The 26282-nt window shown below is 42.0% G+C and overlaps 1 protein-coding gene across 5 annotated transcripts in view; it reads right to left on the bottom strand.

The window, feature by feature from the left end:
- Nucleotides 1-26282, bottom strand: part of ACSL6 (acyl-CoA synthetase long chain family member 6) — a 133469-nt gene that overhangs the window by 82566 nt on the left and 24621 nt on the right. The window contains exon 1 of one of the 5 annotated variants that reach the window (XM_089530633.1): nt 20404-20457. The exons of 3 other annotated variants lie outside the window; for them this stretch is intronic. The gene's annotated coding sequence lies outside the window, so the exon portion shown is untranslated. Of the gene's footprint in view, nt 1-10265; nt 10302-20403; nt 20458-26282 lie in introns of those variants that run through there. One more of the 5 variants, XM_089530615.1, reaches the window with a different exon arrangement.

Here is a 26282-nt window from a genome sequence, read left to right on the forward strand (position 1 = left end):
CCCAAATTAAAAGAAATAGTTTATCAGCAGACTAAGCATATGTGATGCACCAATCCTAGCTGCCCAAAAGCCACCTGTTTTCTCAAATGACTATGACATTTTCTTTTTGCTAACCCTTCTGCTTTGAACTATTTTCCAAAATTCCAAATGAGATACCTTCTTGCATCTGTTCCTCTTTTTATCTGAGATCATTCTAGTCCTAAAACCCTACTACAAGTTGAGTCTTACTGTTTTAACTTTCATGGGTCCATCCTATGGAATCCTGGGATTTGTAGTTTGTTGTGGCACCAGAGCTCTCTGAGAGAGAAGGCAAAATATCTCACAAAAATACAAATTCCATAATTACACAGCATTGAGCCATGGCAGTTAGAACAGTGTCAAACTGCATTAATTCTGCAGTCTTTATACAGCCTTAGCCACATTTATCTCTGACTCTGCTAAAGCATGACATCTAGGTCAGAGCGAATACAAATGATTTCTTACAGCAAATAAAAACCAGCTTGATCACCAGAAACTTCTGGATGCTTCAGCTAGTCAGCTAGACCTCAATAAAGGAAGCCTTAATGAAGCCTACTCGTCTTCTAATCTCTATAGCTCCCTCCTTTCTGCCCTCGCTTCTCCATATCTTCAATCTCTCTCTCTCTACAGGCTCCTTCCCGTCGGACTTCAAACATGCTCTCATTTCCCCAATTCTGAAAAAACCTTCTCTTGACCCCTCCACTTTGTCTACCTATCGTCCGATTTCTCTTCTTCCCTTTCTTTCTAAGGTTTTGGAATGGGTTGTTTATTCTCGCTCTCTTGAGTTTCTTGAAGCCAACTCCAACCTCGATCTCTTTCAGTCTGGTTTCCACCCAAGGCATTCCACAGAGACAGCTCTCACTAAGATCTCGAATGACCTTTTACAGGCCAAGGCTAATGGCCTTTACTCTGTTCTCATCCTTCTCGATTTGTCTGCAGCCTTTGACACCGTTGATCACTTTCTCCTAATTGACATACTCTCTGACCTTGGGTCTCAGACTCTGTTCTTGACTGGTTTAGATCTTACTTGTCTGGCAGAACTTTTGCAGTAGTTGCAGGGGGCCAGACTTTTTCTCCTGTTCCATTATCTGTTGGGAGTTCCCCAGGGCTCTGTTCTGGGTCCCCTTCTGTTTTCTCTCTACACACTGTCCTTAGGAAAACTCATCAGCTCTTTTGGTTTTTCCTACCATCTGTATGCCGATGACACCTAGTTATATCTTTCCACCCCTGACCTTTCTCCAAGGCTTGAACAGCAAGTTTCGTCTTGTCTCACAGCTGTCTCGCAGTGGATGCGCCATCGGCGTTTGAAGCTCAACATGTCCAAGATGGAGCTTCTTGTCTTTCCTCCTAAGCCCACCCTTCAACACTCCTCGTCTGTCTCTGTGGACAACATTTCTATTCAACCAGTCCAGCAAGCCCGCAGTGTTGGTTTTATCTTTGATTCTTCTGTCATGTACCCCTCAGATCCAGACCACAGCCAAGGCTTGTAGATTCTTTTTATACAATATTCCCAAATTGTACAATAAAATTATACAATATTGCCATATCTCTCCGCCTCTACTGCCAAGATCCTGGTCCATGCCCTAGTGATCTCACAACTTGATTACTGTAACGTCCTCCTGGCTGGGCTTCCTCTTTCTCACCTCCGTCCTTTAATCTCTGTCCAGCATTCAGCTGCACGTATTATCACTTCCACCCACCTGACCACATCTCTCCTGTCTTGGCATCCCTTCACTGGCTCCCCCTCCCTTTCCGCATTCAGTATAAGCTCCTGCTGTCGACATTTAAAGCCCTCCATGGACTAGCCCCTCCTTACTTATCAGACCTTCTTTCTCCTCACCTTCCCACTCGGGCCCTCCGTTCTGGTAGTCAAGGTCTGCTGTCTCAGCCCAGGATTTCCTCTGCCTCATCCTGGATTCGCCCCTTTTCACTTGCTGCCCCTCACTCCTGGAACCTTCTTCCCCCACAAGCAAGAGCCATAACTTCTTTAACCAGCTTCAAAACGGAGTTGAAAACCATCCTGTTCAGAGAAGCCTTCCCAGGCATTGCATAATTGTCACTTACTATTTGATGTTCTTTTGCTACCTGTTTATCAAACCATTTCCTGTATTGCTATGTACTGTACATGTATTATCCTACTTGAGAGTATGTATTTTCCCTGGAAGAAGATTAACCATCCATTATGAAGCCAAGCCCTCCCTCCAGTCCATCTGCCTTGGTCCAGGCCTTGGAGGTAGAGAGGAACTGCTGGACCTCTTACCCTATCTCTCCACCACTCCCTTCTCCTTCTGTGTCATGTCTTTTTAGATTGTAAGCCCGAGGGCAGGGAACCGTCTAACTAAAAAAACTGTATGTACAGCGCTGTGTAAATTTACAGCACTTGATAAATAAAGGTTAATAATAAAGGTTAATAATAATAATAATAATAATAATAAGCCAGTCCAGCCATGAAACCACTGGGTGACCTTAGGCAAGTCGCATTCTCTCAGCCTCATAGGGAGACAATGGCAAACCTCCTCTGAACTAATCTTGCCAAGAAAAGCCCATGATAGATTCACCTTAGAGTCACCATAAGTTAGAAACGACTTGAAGGCACACAATAACAACAACAATTAGCACTACCGGTAGATACTGTGCAGATGCAATGGTGATGGCAAATTAAGATCTGTTTGCTGCATCACGTTCAGCCATTCTTACAATGTGTTCTCTCCAGCTTCTACCCAGAACTTGGATTTTTCTCCTATTTTTCTCCTTGAACTACAACTCCCAAATGGTGGTTGCTGGATTTGGGGAGCTGTAATCCAAATATGTAACTTTTCTTCTACCTTTTTAAAAGGTAAGTGCTCTGATGATTCATGGCAACAAGACTTAAAGGCATGGCTGGTACAAATATGAGAATGAAACTCTTAATTATTTCATGAAGGAATAAATAAGGAGCCCTGGTGGTGCAGTGGTTAAATGCTATTACTGCAGCCAAAAGTTGTGAGTTCGACCCCAAGGGCTCCAAGGTTGACTCAGCCCTTCCATCCTTTCATAGGTCAGTAAAATGAGTAACCAGCTTGTTGGGGGCAATTGGCGTACAGATTGTAAACTGCTTACAGAGTGCTAAATTCACTATTAAGTGGTACAGAAATGTAAATGCTAAATGCAATAAAGCACATTACAATATTACTGCAGATAGAAATGGAATTATATTTGATATCTGCTGACAAATGATGCACTGTAAAATGCAGATCAGCGTGGCCTATGGGATGGTTTAGATTTAATTGTAATAATCTGGTAGAATCCATACCAGAGGGAATTCTCAAAATGTCGAGATGTTACTTTCCGGCCACCTGTGATCAGCTATTACTTAGGCATGAATGAACTCTAGCACACTGTATGAACAACTGCTTTCTACATCGTATTCCATTTGGCAAAGGAGGTACACAGGTGCTACTCTTAATAGGTACCGTAAAGAGATTAGTTTCAAAAATAGAAGAGATGGACAAGCACACAAATCATCATCTATCCCTGACTGAAATTACTATACATAGCACAGTATATTGCTAAGCACTTCCTATTCTACAGAGCAATAGCATGTTTTATTATTTATTTCTCAATAATATTTTTAGAGTCAGTGTGGCGTATCAGTTTGAATGTTGGACTACTACTCTGGAAAGCAGGGTTCGATTCTCTGCTTGGTCATGGAAACACTCTGGGTGACCCTTGGGGAGTTACCAAAAGTAGGATCACCTTAGGGCAGGACTGCACAAGATCTGGCCCGGGGGCCGGATGCAGCCCACCAAAGGATTTCTGGAGGCCCAGGGCCCCATTGTCAGGAGGAGGGGGATGTCCTGGCTCCCAGAATCCTCACCCGATCGCACAGGGCTTTGGAGGATGGGAGCAATGAATTCTTCCCCCAGAATTTGCCGCTGCTTCCCAGGGGAGCTTTTGCTGGGGGCAGGCTGACAGCTCTTCTCACCCCATTGGCCAGGCAGGCCCAGAGGGAGGAACTTTTTGCAGGCAAGCAGCGGAGACAGCCGGGAAAGAAGAGAGAGAGTGAGAGAGCAGACAGTGAGAGAGATAGAGATCATGAGAGAGCCTTGAGGAAGTATGGGAGAAATAGAGATGGACGCCCGACCACCACATTGTCCTTCTCCTCCTCTGGCGAGTCATTTGCTTTTGAGTGGCCTAGGGGTTTTGTCTTTGAGTTGCAAGGCTGCCTGCCTGGGAAAACCCCAAGACCGCTCAAAAGCAAACAACTCTGCAGAGGAGGAGGAGGACAACACGGTGATTGAGCGTCCTCCTCTCTTTCTCCCATCCTCCCTCTCATCCTCCTCACAAGGCTGCCTGCCCAGCAATGGGGAAAAGACACAAAAGAGGATGGGGAAAGAGACAAGGATACCCGCCCGGCAAAACCCCCAGGCTGCTCAAAGGTGAACGACTCGGCAGAGAAGGAGGACAACGCAATGAGTGGCCGCCCTTGTCTCTTCCCCCCCCCCCTCCTCCTTGTCCTCTGGATCAGGGCTCTCCCTCCAATCTGCTCTGTGTCCACCTTCTGGCAGGAAGCAAGCTAACTTTATTAAAAGTTCCTTACACTGCCTTCCAAGGTAAGTGAGAGGATAATCCCCTCACTTCACCTTGGGCTGGAAACAGGTCCTTTAGATAAGTCTTAATTTTCAAACAGTGAGCAACTGTGGTTGATACTTCATGCATAACATTTCTAGGCATCATCAAGGGCTACCCGTAGGTCTCAGGTTTTATCCTGGAAAACTCAGGGCTTGTGATGATTTTGCACTGGCAATCCTAATTCTATAACTGTACAGTGTGAAAGAGCCCTGACAGTGGATTACATATTGGTTGACTTAGGGTTGTCATAAGTCAGAAACAACTTGAAAACACACAACAACAACAACAACAACAACAACATAATCAATAACAGTAAGTAACCAGCACAACAAAAGACAAGTTAGATTCACAGAATTCAGTCTCTCATCTTACAGCGTTGCCTCAGGATTCTGAAGCAGTGTGTGTGTGTGTGTGTGTGTGTGTAGACATTTTATAGTTCAGAGTTCAAGATCCAGGGTTGGCCCAAGACATTTTGCTGTCTGGAGCAAATGACAAGATTCATTTCTATTCTATGCAGAGAAAAACCTTATTGAACAGGAATAGACATTATTTAAACACAGGTTCTCTATCACACCAAAGGATGGCAAGCCTGCTTAGAGGCTGCAAGGTGGCCTGTCAAGTACATCCTGCTCTGATATTCTGCTTAAAGACAAGGTGCTGGAAAGAGGGCATCTTTTGGTCATCTGCAAATTAGTCCATTACCATGTGTCTCTTAATAGTTTTGTGGGAGGAAAAACCATGTCCCATCTGATGCTGGAAATGGGAGTAGAAAAACTATCCTCTAAACATCTTAGTTAAATAATTCTATTTCCCCCCAGATGCGACTAGAATACCTCAGCATAGACTGCTTCCTCTCTCCTTCATATAGGATGAATGAACAAGTAATTAATAAGCATGCATGAAGAACCCTCCCAACCAATACTGTAACAAATGGAACCAAATAAACCCATATTTTGAAAAGGAATCTAATGGAAAGAAAAATTCAGTTCCTATTTGGTAATGTTAGAAGATCTTCCAACAGTTTCACCTCGGAGGGGGGCTGGTGTATCCATGCTGCAGAAATAAAGCAATTTGACACCACTTTAACTGCCATGACTCCATCTTACAGAAACCTAGGATTTATAGTTTGCTGAGGCACCATACTTCTCTGACAGACTAGGCTGAATACTTCATGAAACTACAAATCCAAGAACTCCACAGGATGGAGCCATGACAGTTAAAAGTGCTGTCAAACTGCTTTGAGTCTGCTGTGGGAATTATTGGCATCCTTCCTCTCTAAAGTTTAGAGGTACAGTGGCAATAAACTGCAGTAGATTAAGAATTAAATATAAGAAGTTTATATTTAACAATATCTGAAATACCTCTTTTCCACCAGAACAAACTTAAACAATGTTTAAATCAGTGCTTTCTAAACTCCTTGCAAGCCACCTCCATTATCTGTAATTTAAATTCATTTTTTTTCCATTGCAGTGATTCACAGATTATCTGGCAAAGCACTTGCAAAGGTTAATCTTGATTTTATATCCAAAAGTGGCTTGACAGTGACCATGTCCTTAGTCAGCCTGGAGTCAACAACCCTATTTTGGAACATGGCCCAGCATTTGCAATGATGGACTCCTTCTGAGCAGAAGGAGTAGCAAGAAACAGCTGCCAGCCAGAGAGAGCAGGGAAGTTAGGTATGCTATAGCTCAGAGGTAGACAAACAGAAGAGACTAGGGAGCTGCATTAGGCCCCTATGATAACTTGGAAGGCTACACACACACACATACCCATTGTGTCCTCACTGCAACCCCTCAATCTTTGATGGGTTCGAAAACAGGGGCTGCATCCACACAGCAGAAATAATCCAGTTTGACACCACTTTAACTGCCACGTCTCCATTGTAGTTTATTGTGGCACCAGAGCTCTCTGACAGAGAAGGCTAAATGTCTCACAAATTTCCAGAATTCCAGGCACTGAGCCATGGTAGTTAAAATGGTGTCAAACTGGATTATTTCTGCAGTGTACACGCAATTATTGTCTGACAGATTTCAGCCTTTTCTTTTAACTTTTAAAAAAGATCTTGGTGAAGATAAAGTAATTTTTAGGAACTCAAAAGGCTGCACTCAGTGGAATACACAGTCATGTTTTGGGTGTATATTGTGTTTCAAGAACTGGATTCAAGAATATTTTCTTCACATTGCTGGCACTGTCATTTTTGGGAGTACTCTCTAATCTGCCTGATAAAGGATTCTATGCAACTGGCAGGCAACTGGAAAGCTTTTATATTCTCTTTTCAATTAAATGAAGACTGCATTTTAATACGCTTAAGCAACAGCAATTGTAAAATGCCACAGTGAACATTCATCACTGGAGGGATCTTAGTTATTTACTTAACAGTTTTAGAGAAAAGGTACTAGTTTCACAGCCATTCTCTAAGCATGTAATATAGAATTACATTACCAACCTCAAGGCCTTTAAATATTAAAAGAGGGCTTTAAATATTTTAAAAACAGAATTGACAATGTGTTCCCTCATAATTTTTGCAATTACTGATATGTGCTTTACATTTATTTTCTAAAAAACAGAAACTAGAGTACACTTTTCCACACAACAGCACAATGCAGAGTTTACAACTGTTCTCAGGTCTCCCTGTTTGCACACTGAATACCAAGTGAGACTATGTAATTCTCCACAGTGTCAGCTGTATTTGTTGCAATGCATATAAAGTTCACAATTTGGTTGCAGGATATCACTGTGTGGGATCTGTTCACATCTTGAGGCTGGTGAAGTTACACAGCAGTTGTTTCAGTTTCTCCTATGGGTCCTCATCACTACAGTTACTGTAACTATGAAGTTGGCAGACATAAATGTATTTACCCAAAGGAAATCCCACTGAACTCAATGCAATTATATCCCAAGTAAACCGGATAAGAACAGAGTATACCTCAATGGTCATAGTATAAACATGGAAGCCTCTTCTGGGGTTTCACCAATAACTTGCATCCATCCTAAACCCATTCACAATAAGGGAGGGTAGGGGAGGGAAGGGGAGAGGAGAGGAGAGGAAGGGGAGTTGGCTGCACTGGTATGTTACACCATATACAATAGAGATTTGTGAAAACTTTAACAGGTTTCATTTGCCATGATTTTGGGGAAGGTAGATCATTTCATTGCATTCTTCTGATAAAGTGGGGCTGCAACCCACAAATGTTTATGCCAGATAAAGTGGTTCTTGTCAGACCTTGGAAGAGTAACTTTTTGAATTACAACTCCCAGAATTCCCAGCCAGCTTGATCAACAAGGTTGCTGGCTGGCAAGATTCTGGGAATTTCAACTAAGAAAATAAATATTTCTGGGTTCTGGTTCCCAACCATACCTATCCCTGTGACAAAGAAGGCAACACATACATCTGTGAAGTTAAATAAAAGCTTTGGGGGGGGGGGGGGGAGAGCCAGAGGTCATTCCCTCCCTTCCTCCAAAAGCAGACTGGCATTCAAGACCAATCAAGGAGACAATGATGGGGAGAAGCAGTTTTATCTAACAGCTCAGCCTGTCTTCCTCTCTCATAAAGTGCTATTGGGAAGCCTGGGACAGCAGTTTGTCATGCAAATGGATCTTGTTTTTTCATTGTATTATGGACAAAGCACAGTGATGCCAACAGGGCTGAGAAACAACCTTGCATAAGAATCAGAAAGCCTTGTGACCTTTATTTAATGCTCTTCTGCAAATTTCTACCTGTTATGGAGATATCACTTCAAAGACCTTCTAAATATGAGAAAACTCAAGCAGAATTCCCAGGCTAAATTAATCATCATCATCATAATCTCATCTTTCCCCTGTTGCAGAGATTCAAGACAGCTAACAACAAATTTAGAACAGTTTGAGTGTTGGACTATGACTCTGGAGAACAAGTTTTGAATCCCTGTCATCCTCTAAGGCTGAGAGAGTGTGACTTGCCCAGGGTGACCCTCTGGATTTCCATGGCTGACCATGGAAACCCACTGGGTCACCCTGGGCAAGTCACACTCTCTCAGCCTTAGAGGATGGCAAAGGCAAATCCCCTCTGAAGAAGCCTGCCAAGAAAACGCTGTGATACATTTACCTTAGGGGGAACATTACTAAGAAATGACTTAAAGGCACACAGCAACATCAACAAACTTATTAAGAAAAATTCAAATGCATTAAAAAGTATAAGGTTTTTAAACAATTACACAATTTGAATGGATCTCCATCACTCCAGCTACAGCCAAAAACCTTAATTTTCCCTTTGCTGCTGTCTACAGAAAATGTACACCAACTGAAGAGTGCCCATTGTTAATGGGGGTTGTCCCAGTAAAGCCGAACTAATACACACAAATAGCTTTTGATTTAGAAAGAGTTGCTTCTAAGGTGAAATTTTTTCCTTTCTTTTCTTTTCTTTTCTTTTCTTTTCTTTCTTTGAAATCCTCTATATTGCCACAGATTCCTGGTTCTAACATCATGGCTGCACCTGTGGTGCACAATAATAAGTCAAAGTCCACTTGGCTGCATAAACCCAAAAGTCCACCCCAGTCTACAATGCCATTTGTTCATTCATGTTTGAATAGACTGGAGCTTAAGAAACAAAGTGTTTACTGCCTCCAAAATATCTAAGACCAGAGGGTCAAGGCCAAACCCTGTCCATTTGTTGGCAGCAGCCTAAGCTTTCAAATCCTTTCAAAGCTGCTGGCAAATACCACTTTGCTGTTAAGGGTAGACTTACAATTAGCAAATATTGGGTTACTTGTAATATCAATGCCACCATCTTAGTATCATCCCTTCCATACTGATAAGATTAAGATAAATAGGTACACAAGCACACAAACACAGACAGAGTTACAAGCACACATGCTCCTACACACAGAGAGCCTGGTTAATCTGTTGGGAGAAAAAGTCCAAATAGCAGTAGTAAGCTATTATAGCAAATGCTGCTTCTATTGCCTACGTGATTATTTATTTGCTGAACTCTTATTATAAACTGTGTTTGTTACCAGCTTCTCTCCCTCAAGTTATTGTATATACACACAGCCCTCCCAGCATGTGTCTGGGAAACAGAAATGTGGGTTAATGTGACAATCCGGCTTCTTGCTCATGCATTTGGCCCTACATTTCCCCAAAATGGCTCAAATATATCTGCTGTCAGTGTGCCTCCTGGTCCATTAGTGAAAGCCTGGCAAGTCATTTATTCAAGAATACTTACTTTGACTGCTGGCAAATCTCAAGATCTTCCTGTATAAGGTTCGGTTCTCTTCCTCACAAAGGAACATTGAGAAGCCAACATGCGGAACATCACAGCACTTCAAGAGACTCCCAGAGCTTTCTACAATAACATCCAACAAGATTCCCATCCTCCCAAATGTCTATTTCCACGGCACAGCTGTGCTAAATAACAACAGTGTATTTAGAAGCAAGGGTAGTCCCCCCCCCCCAGCTATTCCTAGGGATTTACGGTGTAAAGAAAAGTTTATTCTCCAAGGGGGAGGGTAATAAGAAAGAAATGTTCCATCTTCTTTTCCTTAATGGCTGAAGCAAGGGCTTCACATTTTGCAGCACAGTGGCTTTGGTTCTCATGCACAAGAGGTTGACCATTGCTTAATCCATCCATATCCATCCACAGAAAAGACACAGTTACTTACTTGGTCCAAACAGGGCTTCTATGATTCCCACACCCAAACATATCCTTTGATGCAGAGCTACCTTGCCTTCATTCCTCTAAGAGATCAGCAGCATCAGGAAAGGAGATGCAGTTCTGAGAGGGTAGACAAGTTCCTCCAAGACTGCAACATCACTCCACCATTACAAAGAGTCAGAAGAACAATGGAAGCTCCGCCTCACTGAGTCCCTGAGAGGCTGGCAGCCAAGATCACCTCCTTGATACATTCAGTTCTCCCTTGGAACAGATGTCCTGAAATCACTCCCCCCCCCACTTTCTCTCTGGAAAGGCATGGGAAATCCCCCACTCCTACCCCAGGAGCATAGCTAGTGAGGGGATTAGAAAATTGCCCCCCCCCCCCCAGAAGAATGCTGTCCCTTCATGAAATTTTCCATCAGCGCCTAAATCTCTAGCATTTCAGCAGCTTAAAACTTAAGTTCAGCATTGAGAAATAATGTTTTGACATCTGAACAAAAAGGACAGGCAAAGAGGGACCAAGGGAAATGGGAACACAGTTAACTAAAGTGTCTACAGAATTTTCACTGGGGGCACCTACACAGTGGAACTAATGCAGAGTGACACCACTTCAACTGCCATGGCTACATCCTACAGAATCATGGGATTGGTAGTTTGGTGAAGCACCAGCACCCTTTGGCAAAGAAAGCTAAAGTTCTTGTAACACTACATATTCTAGGATTCCATAGGCTGGAGCTATAGCACTTAAAGTGGTGTTACAGTGTGTTGTTTCTACAGTGTAGATGCACCCAGTGTTTCACTCTCTGCAATGCCAAAAAATTGGAGAGTGAAGGAAAATTTTATGGGGAAATAGAATTGTTATTCAGGAATGGTCAATGCCCTCATTCCTCCCCCCCCTCCACTCTGGTAAGCTATAACTCTGCCCTACTCACCACAGAATTTTCTGTTTCTTTAATGAAATATAGAGCACAACCCTGAACCCATTCACTTTGTGAAAGTAAATTATTATTAATTTTTATCCCTTACCTGCCTTCTCCCCAAGGCTCAAGGCAGAGTACAACATAGACTATAATACAGTCAGCCCTCCTTATACACGGATTTTTTATCCACGGATTCAAGCAACCATGGCTTGAAAATATTCAAAAAAAGTATGAATTTCTGATACCAAAGCTTGATTTTCCATTTTATATAAGGGACACCATTTTGCTCTGCCACTGTATTTAATGGGACTGGAGCATCCACAGATTTTGTTATTCACGGGGGATCCTGGAACCAAACCCCAGTGGATAACAAGGTCCCACTGTACAATATAAACACTTGAAACCATTTAAATACATAGTTAGAACACATAAACATAGGATTAAGACAACCATTACACATTAAAATCATCCAGACAACAAATGCCACTAAAGTAAAATGAATTTGTTTAGAATCTGAACCTTAAACTTGATAGACTGGGGAGGGGAAAGTCCTATAAATAATGGCACAATGGTATAGGGTTTTTTTGGTGGGTTTTTCGAGCTATGTGGACATGTTCTAGAAGAGTTTATTCCTGACATTTTGCCTGCATCTTTGGCTGGCATCGTCAGAGAATGCTGGCATGGAAGAGAGCTGGGTAAATATATACTGTGTTACCCTGGGTATGGAGGAGTGATTTCCATATTAATCTGTGTATTGACACATAGATTGACATGCAGATCTCTCCTGCCTACCCAGGGTCACACAGTATATTTATGCCCAACTCTCTTCTATGCCAGCATTCTTTGAAGATGTCAGCCACAGATGCTGGCAAAATGTCAGGAATAAACTCTTCTAGAACATTGCCTCATAGCCCGAAAAACACACAAAAAACTATGGATGCCGGCCAGGAAAGCCTTTGACTTCCCCTATTTGTGGAAATGATTTTAACAATCAAATAAATGTAAAGCACCAAGCACACAGGTGTACCCTTGCAAGGAGAAAGAATCACTGCCACCTTTGTGGAGGCAGAGGGAGTGGGAGAAAGGTAGCAGCCTATTTGTATGTAGTAATTCATTTTAAGATGTCTGTTTTACAGTCATAAATGTCTAAAGAATCTTGCAGTTGCTGACAATCTCGGAAACATTTTGTGACTATCTCATAGCAAGAGATCCATATTATTATAATAAATCATTAAATGAAATTAATAAGTCAATGTTAAAATTTCCACATTCTGCATCAGCCTCACAAAAATAGGGTGGAAAAATGCATTTCTTTTCAGTACTGAAACAAAAAGAAAGCCATTCCAAAAGCAGGTCATGTATCCATTTTAACTTCCTCTACTGTTCCCAGAGCAGATACTTTAAATCAGGTGATAGAATCATGTTGAGCCAATGGAGGGAATTGTGAGGAAAGTTGGTAGCTGCATCTCAGTAGCATCTGGAGTTTTCAGTGTTAGAATAACAGAATCATAGAACTGGGCAAGACTCCAATGGCCATCCAATCCAGCTCCCTGCCATGCAGGTAGACACAATCAAAGCACTCCCAACAGATGGCCTCCAGCCTCTGCTTAAAAACTTCCAAAGAAGCAGACTCCACTACATTTTGAGGTCCATGCTGCTGTATGAAACTGTTGGTTAATCCAGTCTAGAGCTATCTGCTTTGTGATTCCTCAAGACTTCGGAAGTGGGTAATGTGTGACCCTAAGGTATTTGGGTCCTGCCCTCATTTCAAAATCTTCTGTTAGCTATCTATTCAGATTTCAGATGGAAGAGATATGCCCTGTCTCTGCAAGATGGAGCCCCTAGCAGATTTCTTTTTGAGGAAATGCAGCCTTGAGATACAAAAGGATGTCCCCAACTCCAACTCTTTCCCAGCCCTGGTGCCTGGAGTGGTAGGTAAACTAAGGAATGTGTTATAAAGCATATTCACACCACTGTGGGACTTGGATGGAATGTAATAGGAACCAGAAAGACACAAATCATGACCTTTGCCCTAAATTTGTAAAGGGCTGCATAAGATTATCAGGTTTTCAGATCTTTATAGTGGTCAATTAGTGTTGATATGCAAAAGCAATAAAACTGCTTACCAAAAGTCCCAGGGTTCAAAACTCTGAAAAGTTTCCTTTTGCTGTGAAGTAGTGAGGACTCTTGTATTGATATATGTAGTGTGCCATGAAGCCATTAGTTTTGTTCATATCACTACTGGTGGATTGGAATTTGTGAATATAATTCAGTCCAACTGTTTCTCTATCTAGACTTCCTTTATAATTTCCTTGTTCAAAGACCTCAACCTGTAAATCCCTACTGTGTGGCCAGGAAGACTGAAAGATACTGCAACTAGTTTTTGGGTATTGCCATTTCTAATGTCAGATTTGTGTCCATTAATCCTCTTGCATAGAGACTATCCTGTCCAGTATATTGCATAGTAGGGCTCTGATGTTGTGAGTGGTGCTTATTGACCCCTGTAACATTGGTCCCAGAGTAGATGTGATGACAGAGTTGGCATCTGGGTTTGTAGCAGCATCTTCTCCATGCATTATCACCAATGTTATGTATCCTGTTGCAAGCATTAGTTGCTTTAAGATTTGGAGGCCTGAGAAAGGCCTGCCTCTCCAGAGCTTGCACAGTGGTGTCAAACAAGTGAATTTGTTGTGTGGATTGTTCCAAGCTCAGGTTGATGTGGCTTGGAAGTTGTTAAAATCTTGGTGGAACACTTCAAATGTTTGCTTTCCATGTGGCCAAATTAAAAACATGCCATCAAGAAATCATGGGTAGAAGAGAAGGGTTTGGGGTGCATGTGCTGAGGTAGCGTTCCTCAGATCAGCCATGAAGATGTTTGCACACAGTTGTGCCATGGCTGTGACACTGACTTGGAAGTATAGTCGGTCCTTGCCAACTGTGGGTTTGCCATCCATGGATTGGATCATCTGTGGGTGGCCCCGCCTTGTTATCCCCAATGGCATCGTGTGAACATGGCTGCAGCAGCACAACATACTGCTATTGGGATGAATAGGACCTGAGGTCCAGAGTTTTTTGTCCTCCACAAAGGGGCCAGGAATGGAGTCCCCATGGATACAAAGGGCCAACTGTACATTTTATTTCCAAAAGTGAAGCAGTTATGAGGAAGTACATATTGGTGGCTAGCTCTGCTGTAGCATCATTCAGGATGGCATACTCCAAGGCTTATAGTCCATCCTGGTATGAGGTATAACTATATAGGGATGCCACATCCATAGTGGCTAAAATGATGTTCTCTGGGAAATTGTGGATATATTGTATTTTCCTCAGGATATCATTTGTATCTTTCACATGGCTTGGAGCAGGGGTTGGCAACCCCCGGCCCGTGGGCCGGATGCGGCCCGTGGAGGCGGCAGGACCGGCCCCAGCCCGGTCCTGCTGCCACTGCCACCGCCTTCTCCTCCTGGGCCACGCAACTGCGCGGCCCTCCTCCTCCTCCTCCACCGCACGGAGGAGGAAGAGGGCCGCACGGCCTGGGGCAGAGGAGGCAAAGGGGGAAGCCCCGCACCGCCCTCCCAGCCTCCCCACGCGGGCCCGCGCCACCCTCCCAGCCTCCCTGCGAGGGCCCGCGCCGCCCACCTCCTTCTCCTCTGCCTCCTCCGCCCCGCCCCCAGGCCGTGCGGTGCATGGAGGAGGGGGGAGGAGGAAGAGGGGGAGGGGGAGAAGAAAGAGGAGGAGGAAGAGGAGGGGAGCAGAAGGAGGAGGAGGAAGAGGAGGAGGGGGAGCAGAAGGAGGAGGAGGAAGAGGAGGAGGAGGGGGAGCAGGAGGAGGAAGAGGAGGAGGGGGAGCAGAAGGGGGAGGAGGAAGAGGAGGAAGAGGAGGAGGAGGGGAAGCAGAAGGAGGAGGAGGAAGAGGAGGAAGGAAGAGGTGGTGAGTGGCCAGAGGCCTCAAGGTTTTTTAAATTTTTATTTTGGGTGCTTTTAATGCTAATAAGTCTCCCTTGTTTTGACAATGATAGTGTGGTGACGGTGATGATGATGATGATATGAGTCAGCTTGAGAGGCATGCAGGCACTGTTTCTTAAGCCAAGAGAGTGTCACCTTCCAAAGTGTGTTTTGGGTGCTTTTAATGCTAACAAGTCTCCCTTGTTTTGACAGTGATAGTGTGGTGGTGATGATGATGATGATATGAGTCAGCTTGAGAGGCATGCAGGCACTGTTTCTGAAGCCAAGAGAGTGTGACTTTCCAAAGTGCCTTTTCTGTGCGTTTTTGGTTCTTTAATGGTGATATTGATATGAGCCAGCTTCAGAGGCACGGCCAATGTAAATTGCTGTGATTTTTACAAACTCATGCGCAGTGAAGAAAAACCAAAGTCCCTTGACCAAGTACACACTTCTGAGAAGTACACTTGGTGCAAGAACTGTGAAACCACCTTGACATGTTCAATATGCATAGCCATGTGAACCCATGTTCAGTGTGAAACCCAAAGAGTTTGGTTATGTAAGTAAAGCCATGTTCAATGCCCAAATGTGCTGTTTGGAATGGGGGGGGGGGTTGGCCAGAAAGGGAAGTCCATTTCTGCCATCTGTCTAGGAATAATGCCCAAATGTCCTCCATTTTGATCATGCCTAAGAAACATGCATTTATATGAACATTTTTTAAAAATCAGCAACTTTTCCCGCATGTCCTCCATTTTTTAAAATGTGTCCTACATTTGAAAATGTTGTCCTATATTATTTAATTATTTAATTTTTTTAAATTTTTTTTTTGGCTTCCCTGGGGGACACCAACCCGGCCCCCGGCTCAAAAAGGTTGCCTACCCCTGGCTTGGAGTGTTGCTGGCATACGATCTGAGAAATAAGTCCATACAGCCAAGTATCCCAACAATCAGGGTTCTACTGTTTGACACAACAGGTCTTCCTGGATTGCTTCATTTGTGTATTTTGGATAGTAGATAGAAGATGCCATTTGGGCTCATCAGGTCTGTCCATTTGAATTTGGTTCTGTACGTCCGTGGAGAATTCTTTGAGTAATTTGTGTAGTTTCTTCAGATATTCAGTGGGATTTTGAAGAGGATTCTGTAAAATATGGTGTTGGATAGTTGTCTCTCAGCGTCCTGTATGCTGTCTGACTTGTTCATCATGACCCTAGCTCTCCATTTTCCGACTGTGGTATAATAATGTTAAGATTGCTTCTGAGACTGTGGATGGCATTTTGTTCCATACGGCTAAAATTGTGTGCTAAATTGTGTCTCTTGATTATCTCAGAATTATTAGAAATCCACATCTATCTTCTGGCCTCCTGGAGGGGTCCATGTAGAGGTTTTCCTTTTATAGCACTTGGAAACATATTCTTGTGTATCACTGCAGTGACCATTGATGCAGTTTGCATCATGTGATGCAGACTAAGGTGATGCTCATGAGCTGTTCTCCTGGCTGGTGTCTCTCTCCCTGAAATGTTCCTTGAATTGCAGACAGTGGAAGAAAGCCTCCGGGTCACCACAGAACTGAATCTTCTTTAGGAACCATGTATAGGTTCTGAGGGGCAGAAGGACAGGCTGTATGAGAGGATAGATCTCTCTGCCTGGCTTAGTTTGCGCATGGGAAGGTTTACAGTATTATTGCCCAAGTTGACAATATTGTAACTGACTGTCCACTGTAAAGATCTGAAAGACCTGCAACACTTTATGGAGCCCTTTGACATGATTTACATCTTTCTGGATCCTATTACATTCTATCCCACTCCCACAACTCTATAAATAGGTTTTATACCCGAACCTTAGCACTACTACATACTGCATATGAAGAAGTGGGTTTAGTGAATATCTATGGAAGCTCATGTTAGGGACTGAATCTGAGAGGTGCAGCATAAAAATACATGGTCCTACACAAAGGGAAGAGGCACTTTGATGCTAGAGTGTAACTAGAAACCTAAGAATGCCTTCAAGTATACACTAGGTTCAGTGCATTACAGTGCAAACACATATACTCTCTCTGTTCAGGAAATCCAAAGTGCTTAATCTTTTAAACTGGCCACAGGCCTAGAGATGTAATAATGAAGGACGTTTCAGTGGTATGCATGCCTGATTCTCTGATGTACTAAGTCTCAGCTGAACAAATCTTGAATGGAACATTTGGAACTCAGGAAGTAACAGTCTTGTAAAACATATAATTTCCCCTCCAGTCCTTGTCCTAAAGCGCCTTTCATTGCATTATCAGTATTGTTTTTCTTTTAATGAGCCTCACTTCAGAAAAAAATGTCAAAGCTGGGAAATTTCTTGTGGCATATGTTTATGTTCAGTGTCACCAAGGAAACTAGTATTAGTGGCTCAAAACGATTAAGCAGATCTGTATAAATTGCAAAAGGAAATTTTAAAAATATGTTTACCTCATGTGCAAAGTAAGAGCTGTTCAACAGTGGAGCAGACAACCTTGGAAGGTGGACTTCTCTTCTTTGGGCATTTTAAAGAAGAGGTTGGATAGTTACATCTCAGGGATGCATTCGCTGTTGATTCTGCACTTGGAGAGCCAGGGATTTCTTCCAATTACAAGGTTCTGTGATTTAGTGTAAAGAGATCCTTGGGAATTTAATACTACATAACAGAGCCTAGAAGTAACAAGGTACAAGTAACATAGTCCGTATCATCATTGCAGAATTAATGCAGTTTGACACCACTATAATTGCCATGGCTCAATGCTATAGAATTCTTGGATTTGTAATTTTATGAGCTATTTAGCTGACTCTGTCAGAGAGCTCTGGTGCCACAATGTATGACAAATCCCATGATTCCACAGAATGGAGCCATGGCAATTAAAATGGTGTCAAACTGTAATAATTCTGCAGTGTGACAGCAGCCATAGTCAACTGTAACTAGTTACTTTTGGGTGGGTAACAAGGATGTAGAAAACACACAGTTCAAAAGCTATGCAACAAGTAAAAATGGTGTTATGTTGCTGACCTAGTTGCTAACTATTTTCTTCCTGTCCTCTCACAGGTCAACTCCTCCTCCCTTCCTTTACCAGTATTAACAAGATATATATTTGCACTGGCATTAGTCATGGTTAGCCTGTAACCAGAGCCAAAGCTGGAAAAATTACTTCTGAGATTACAACTGCCAGCTGGCTGAGGGATTCGGTCAGTTGTAATCCAATAAATAAATAAATAAATATTGCCAAGGCCTGATCTAGAATTTTCTAGTTTGCTAGCGAACACTAACTATAGTCAACATTCATGGAGACATAAGACACGTGCATGTATGGGGTCTGAGCAGCGTAAATAAAGACATGTATTTATTTATTTATTTATTTATTTATTTATTTGCCCATCTTTTCCCCAGTATGGGGATCAAGGCTTCTTGCACTGTACGTTGAAAACAAAATACATGGGAGAAAGGTTTGGGTTTTTTTTATAAAACAACAACAACAACAATTAAATTGACATATATGTTAAAATATTTAAAACAGTATAAAATACATATATGGAGAGATATATGTTTATTGTCTTATCTGACCACTGTGTTGCATGGTAATACTGTGCAGCTAAATGCACAACAAATTGCACAGATGACTGCATATCTACATGAACAACATCCTATGTGCGCCTCTGATTCTGCAACTTTTAACTGCAGATCTTGTGCATTGAACAAAAATTTCCAGCCACTCCCATAGGGGGAATGTAAACAGTTATAGGAGACCAACAGGATTCTCGTCACAATGTGTAGCTACACTTTGGAAAATGCTAGCAAGAAGAGAATGAAAAAAAGGGCCTGTGGATTCTTCCAAGTCTCTTCTAGTGCATTCCTCCTCAGACATAGGTCTCATTGAATACTTACTCTCAGGGAAGTAGTTCAACAGGGCTTGGGAGGTCAACATTATAATACCGCTACTAACCCACAGTAATAATCTATATTACATATCGAATATGTGTTTTTATTTTGTCTGGTAGATGCTACACCTGTACATAAGTCCTTATTACTAAGCTACTGAAACTTACAATTGGGCTGCTACAGACCTTGCATGGAAAAAAACAACCTTTTACCCTCATTCTCTTTGTTGTTGTGTGCCTTCAAGTCATTTCCAACTTTGCTAAAATTAAGTACCTTACTGCACTGTTCCTTTATACCATGTTAATCTGCTCCAACCATTCATGATAGGGTTGCTGGTTGTAAATGGAATGTAGTGCACCTTGCTACCTTCCTGCAATAATCTCACTATTGCTAATGCACACTCCACAAATAGATGTCTCTTCCACAGGACCTTCCCATCCTACTCTTCACTTTGTGATTTTTGTTTGGTTTTTTGTTTGTTTGATTTTTGGAGGGGTTGCCATTGTGGCACTGGAATGAAATGATGTCATGATAATACCTGAAAATGGATGAGACCTTTTTCCATAAGAGGTTAGACTGGAAAAGTACTCTAATAAATAAAAAATAAATAAAAAGAAAGTGGCCATGCTGCTCCCTGCCATTTCTTTCCATTTTGTGTAGATGAAGCTGCTTTGAATTTTCAACTGTGCCAATTTTTTTTTTGTTTGTTTGTTAAATGTGTGATTGTGTTTTCCCTTTTGTATGGTCCTTTTATGTCTTCTGGCATACCTCTACCATTGTCCTGTCCTACATGCTTGGGACAAAAACAAACTTGTAAAGTTGTCATGTATTGTCCTGGTGAAAAGGTACATGAAGCTGTTAAACACCACTTTCAACCAACCGGAAATGGAGGATCCATCACACTGATTTAGTTTGCTTATGACTGTTAAACTGAGATCTTGTTTTAAAATCTGATAATAAAGATATATATTTTTAAAAAAAACAGGGATCACATCAGTCACATGTGCTGAGACCATGTTTCAGGTTCTGCAGGTCAACCCCAAAATCTACTGGAAATGTACATATGACCTCATGCATTTCAGATGATGATAATAAAAAAGAGTTCTCACTTTCTACTTGGAAAATCTGCCTCAGGTGATTAGTTACACTGTTAGGAACACCATTCCTTTTAGAAATAATCTTGCACACTCAGTCAGTGAGGTACTGATACATTCTGAAGAGCAAGAAGTCTTCATGACAGACCTGCCTAGCCACACTCCCAAGGAGAGTACCAAAATGCAATCCGCTGTGTAGGTCCAAGTCACCATGCTCAAAGTAGTGTGGTTGGCATTGCTTTCTGAGATGTAGCCCCTCCTCTGAACTTCAGAGTTGCCTAGGTGGGCAGGGGTTTTCCCCATTGTTACCTGACAATCCCCATTCCAGCTCCAAGAAAGGAAGACCGTGGGTTGTTTTGCCTGAAGAGTTCTGCCCATGCAGAACCAAACTAACAGACCTCATTCAAGTGCTGACCTCTCTTACTCTAGAACATGAAAAGTGGGAGTGGGGAGAGAGAAACACCTGAACACCAGCACTCAGAGATGCACACACCACCTTCCAGGAGTAGTACCCAAAGTGCCAACCTTTCTTTCACTAACATCCAGTGGAATAAGGTGTTAAATGTTACCACAAGAAATTACTTGGAACCAGTAGCATCTGACAGCTTCCAAGCCATGTAGTGATGGACCTGCTCTGGCTTTTCTTTTCATGTTTAAAAGGAGCTGCCCAAGGTGCTGAACCTATTTTGACAGATGAGGTTCCCCACCTTCAATAGCTTCTTTAAAGTTTGTTTGTACTCAAATCCAGAGTGCAGTCACCACCTCACTGAATGGAAGCCACCAGTAGCCACTGCTTAGGACAGTTTCCATGAAAAACCACCAGTCATTCTCTACATGGGTTCTTTCCTCAGGTGTGAAAGGTGTGGGCTTGAGGTAGAGCTGACAAGCTCTTCTGGCTGGCAAATTCCGTTCCTAGTATTCTAGCACCACCCCTATACTGAAGAATTGCCAGAGTTGCAAGCTTCCCTTGTCCCTTAGGACACTTGTTTCACTACACACCTATTCTTATCTTGTTGTGGTGTGCTTCCAAGTCATTTTTACTTATGGCAGTTCTAAGGCTCTATCATAGAGTTTTCTTGGCAAATTTCTTCAGGATTTTTTTCCATTGCCATCCTCAAGAGTGAGAGAGCGTGAGTTGCCCAAGGTCACCCAGTGGGGTTTTATACTTGAGTGGAGATTTGAACCCTGCTCTCCAGAGTCATAATCCAATGGTCAAACGACTACGCCATGCTGGCTCTCCACTACACTCTTGCTCACACTTCATTTTGCCAGGGATGCTTAGCTTCTTAGACCAAAAGGCCACTGGAAGCATTTTCTAACTAGCAACAATAAATAGTAGAGTAAAATCATAGAATCATAGAGTTGGAAGAGTCCACAAGGGCCACCCAGTCTAACCCCCTGCCATGCAGGAACTCACAATCAAAGCATCCCTGACAGATCGCCATCCAGCCTCTGCTTAAAGACCTCCAAAGAAGGAGACCCCACCACACTCTGAGGGAGTATGTTCCACTGTCGAACAGCTCTGTCAGGAGGCTCCTCCTAATGTTAAGATGGAATATCTTTTCCTGTAGCTTGCATCCATTGTTCTGTGTTCTAGTCTCTGGAGCAGCAGAAAACAAGCTTGCTCCATCCTCAATGTGACACCTCTTCAAACACTTAAACAGGGCTATCATACCACCTCTTAATCATACCACCTAAACATACCCAGCTCCCTCTTATGAGGAAAGGCATGATGAAACTAATAACCAAAGAAGCAAAATGGGAGGGATATTAAACTTCTTCTTCAGATGCGCTTCAGAGTAATATCCATAAAAGTTTATGGCAAAATATAAATCAGTTAGTCTTAAAGATACTACTAGATTCCCCCCTCCCTTTTCTTTTCCCTTTTTATGCTGCAAAAGACTAACACAGCTGCTTCTTTGAAAATAATATTTAGTAGCTAGTTGAAGTTATTTGGTGGCATACATAATCATAGAAAAGAGCTGACATATTATTGTATCACGTTTCACCTGTAAACACTGCTCCTGAAGTAATGTAGCAAAATCCTTTTTGATTGATTGCTTCCAAGCAGCTTTTATACCATATATACTCGACTATAAGTCCAGAAATCTATGCCCCAAAATTGACCCTAAAATTCTGGGTAGACTTATATAAGGGTCAATACATCAGTAGTACTTAGAAAGGTCCTAAAGCAAGCAAGCCTGATGCCTCAATCTTCACTGAACACTAGTTCCTTCCCTCTGCAGTCCATTTTGCAAGCTTTTGCTTCCTATCAGAAAGCCTTTCTATTTAAATTCACTTGCTTCCTTTCTCAATCTGATGTTGAAACCTCTCCTCCAGCACCTGGGAATTGGTTGGGAGAGGTCCAGAGAAAGAGAAGGAGGGACGGAAGTGGTATTTTCCCCTTTCTAGCCTTCCTTATAGCCCCCTAAATTTTACCCTTGACTTATCCACAGGTCATATCGAAATCATGGATTTTGACCCTGAAACCTTCCCTCGACTTATACAGGAGGTCGATTTGTACATGAGTATATACATAATAGCAATCTGAAAACATGTTGCCAGATAAATTTCTATGTCAGATAACTTTTTAAATTACTTTTCCTATGATATTAAGCAAAGCTAGGAGTTTCTTCACTAAAAGAGAAGCAAACACCCATCAACAGAGTTAAATATTGGATTTTTGAGTGCTGTGAAATTTCAAACATTTGCCATGAAACTGCATAGTGATCTCTAAACAGCTCTCTGAGCAGAAGACACTGACGTGCAAAATATCCTTCTAGGCAGTCACATACCTGAGCTTAGCTGGCAATTTCTTTCCCTGTTTCTTTTGTGTGTGTGCAGGGGAGTCTGTGTGGTAAATCATTCTCACAAATGGTTTGCCATCACAGGAAGGAATTTCACACATGGCAGCCATTCCTTCTGCACTGGTGTTAATTTAATCATACCAAATACTTGTCACCTGGCGCTCTAACTACCATCTTGAAAAAATGGAGCACATTTTAAGAAAACAGAGATTAAAATGGCCATGCTGGATGGGAGATTATGGAACCTGTAGTCTGAACAACGAACGTTCCCAAGCTCTGGTTCTTTCCTCTAGTAGTGGTAAAAGGAGAGGCATACCCATCCTCTTCTTCAATCCAAAGACTAGTCTCTTTCATTCATCCTCCTCAACAGAAGAGACAATGGTATGATAGCAGTGACTTGCTGTAGGAAAAAGAATGAATCTGTATGATTCCAAGACCAGATTTTCTTTCAGAGTATCAGATTATGATCTGATTGACCAAGAGAGGCTCATCAGGAAGGATGCATATACCCTGCAGGTGTCTGTTAACTGGTATAACAAGGCTGTCTGTGAAACACATTGGGTAGCAAACAGAAACAGTGCTGATTGAGACATTCTGATCTGCTCCTATCCCAACAAGGTTGACAACAGGGAGGGAAACCTCTGACCTGCAAGCCTAATCCATGGTCTCCAAAATCTGGCCCACATGGAGCCTCATGCACACATTGGGGAAAAAACATCTGTTATCCCCTGGTAGTGTCCAGAGATAATATGAGGATTTTGCCCTTCTTGGGTCACTCCCTCTCTTAAAATTTACTATGGTTTCAAAACTCCCTTACTATTCAAAAGTAGTAATTTTTTTAAAAAAAAATCAAGACTGTTGCTGGCATATTATGCTAAAGATTTTTTAATTTAGCATTCTAAAGGCAGGGCACTGACTCTAGTTAAATACACATTACATTAAATAACTGCCATTAGTTTATAAGTGTATTGGCTGGTCTTTTTGATAGTCACAGAATGTGTGAAGACTGCGAGGAGGAGGAAGTCATTGATGGTGGTTGTAGGGGAGCTTGAAGTGAGCCGGATGACAGCCATGAAGAAAAAATCCAGAAGCAGAACATCTATAATATTAGTGGAATTCAATGCAATAAGAAACTGATGACAGAAAGGCAAGATCCAATTTGTTGTTATTAGTCATCAGGTGAACCTCAGTTTGTGGTAACCATAACTTCCAACAGTCCTGTCCAAGTCCTGCAAACTCAGGGTTGTGGCTTCCTTGATTGAGTCTATCTACTTGTAATGTAGTCTTCCTCATTTCCTGCTGTTTCCCACTTTACCAAGCATTATTGTCTTTCCAGTTAGTCAGGTCATCTCATGGCAGGTTCAAACTATAACAGCCTCAGTTTTGTCACCTTCATTTTTAATGAAAAATCAGGCTTAATTTACTCCTGGACCCACTGATTTTGTGTCCATGGCATCTGTTGATGATTTGATTGTCTTCCTGCCAGTTTTCTTTACTGTCCAGTGTTCACAACCATAGAAAGAGATCAGAAAAACTGTAGAAGAGATGATTCTGACTTTGGTATTGTATTTATTTGCTCCCATTCAAATGAACTGCCTACTTCAAACTGCTGCTGCTCTGCAGTCCTACGTATAGCTACTTTTCTGCTTCTGCTCACATATCAAATATTATGTAGAAACATATATTTAATACACAAGCGCATAGTGGGAACAGGTGCCAAAGAGGCAAATATTGACTTGACTCTTACTGTCAGTGCCGAGAAGGCCCACTGAATCAATACAATTTACCTATATGATGACTCACCAATCAACAGTTTATTTAGTAGGTCAATTAATAAATAGGATTCAAGCCCTTGTTAAGATGACTTCAAAGCACATGGACATACATAGAAACACACACAATATACAATTTAGTCCCTAATATAGCGTTTTCAAAATCTGCATGAAACCTCTGATCAAAGTCATCCAAGCTTGGAGGACCCACCCAACTCTGCTTCTGAGTTTACGTCGTAATCAGACTAGAAGGCTGAAATGTTCAGACACTGGATGTGAGCAATAATGAACTAGGTGAGGGCCAATAAGCTAAAACTCATGGTGGGTAGCTTCCCCCAGAGGCAATATTTATCTTGTTTTGGGCAGGGCCACACTCACCTCTAAGGGAGCATAATTTGAAATTGTTCATAGACTCAGTTTCTGCTGGATGCTCAAGTGTCTTCAGTGGCTTAGAATCATTTTCAGCTTAGTCTGATGCACAAATTTGAGACTCTCTTTGTCAGGGAGTAGATAACTTGGCTTTGGTTATTTATATGTGGGCAAGCTATAACTCTGGACTGCTGTGGTCACCTAACAAACTATCGTCTTATCGTAAAGTGTTCAAAATATTTTTATCTTGTGAGCCACCTTGGGTCCCTTTCTAGGAGAAAGGCGGCATAAAAATGAAACAAATAAACTATAGTGGGGATTCTTTGAAGAGCATTAAAAGCCACTGGGCTTTTAACTGTGACCAGGGCTGCAGCAGCACTGCAGAAATAATCCAGTTTGACACCACTTTTACTGCCAGGTCTAAATGCTATGGAATCCTGGGAATTGTAGTTTGTTGTAGCACCAGAGCTCTATGACAGAGAAGGCTAAATGTTTCATAAAACTACACATCCCAGAATTCCATAGTATTGAATCACAGCAGTTAAAGAGGTGTCAAACTAGATTACTTCTGCAGTGTGGTTGCAGTCCAGGTGGCAGAATCATATCTCACCTGTGTTAAAATTAATGCCTGATCTGTTTCTGAGCGATGATCCTTACCTTTAAAGCCCTTCATGTCCTGGGACTCAGGTACTAGTTGACCCATGTGTAAGTAATACTTTGATCATTGAACTCTTCTAGCAAGACTCTTCTCAGGCTCCCCTAACCTTCTGAGGTGTGATGAGTGATGAGCAGATTTTGGATGAATGCCTAGAGAATCCCTTTGTCAAGGCTACTGCTGTCTTTTCAAGGTCAGGGCTTCCCTTTATTGGATAGTAGTCATTTTAGGTCTTTTTTTAAAACCATGTATAATTATTTGTTTATTGCCTTTCAGCCCACCAGGGCTCCCAAAGCAAATAAATATACAGCAAATAAAAACAGGTAAAAGCAAATGAATGCAGTTTAAAAACAGACCAAAGATTTTTTAAAGTATTTTAAATAAAATAATAAACAAATACATAATGTATAAAATACACAGAAAAAAAAGATAGAAATACTACCAGGAGCAGTGTCTGAATATTTTGACCGTACTGATAACACCTTGTGAGGACATAATATCAACAGAGTAATAAGCATTGTAAAAAAAAGTGTTTTCTCTAAGAGACAATTCACTACAGATTATATTGAACACAGTATAGAGACA

This window comes from Sceloporus occidentalis, unplaced genomic scaffold (assembly GCF_023333645.1).
Source record: "Sceloporus occidentalis isolate IW3139 unplaced genomic scaffold, rSceOcc1.0.p SCAF_1, whole genome shotgun sequence".
NCBI lineage: Eukaryota > Metazoa > Chordata > Lepidosauria > Squamata > Phrynosomatidae > Sceloporus > Sceloporus occidentalis.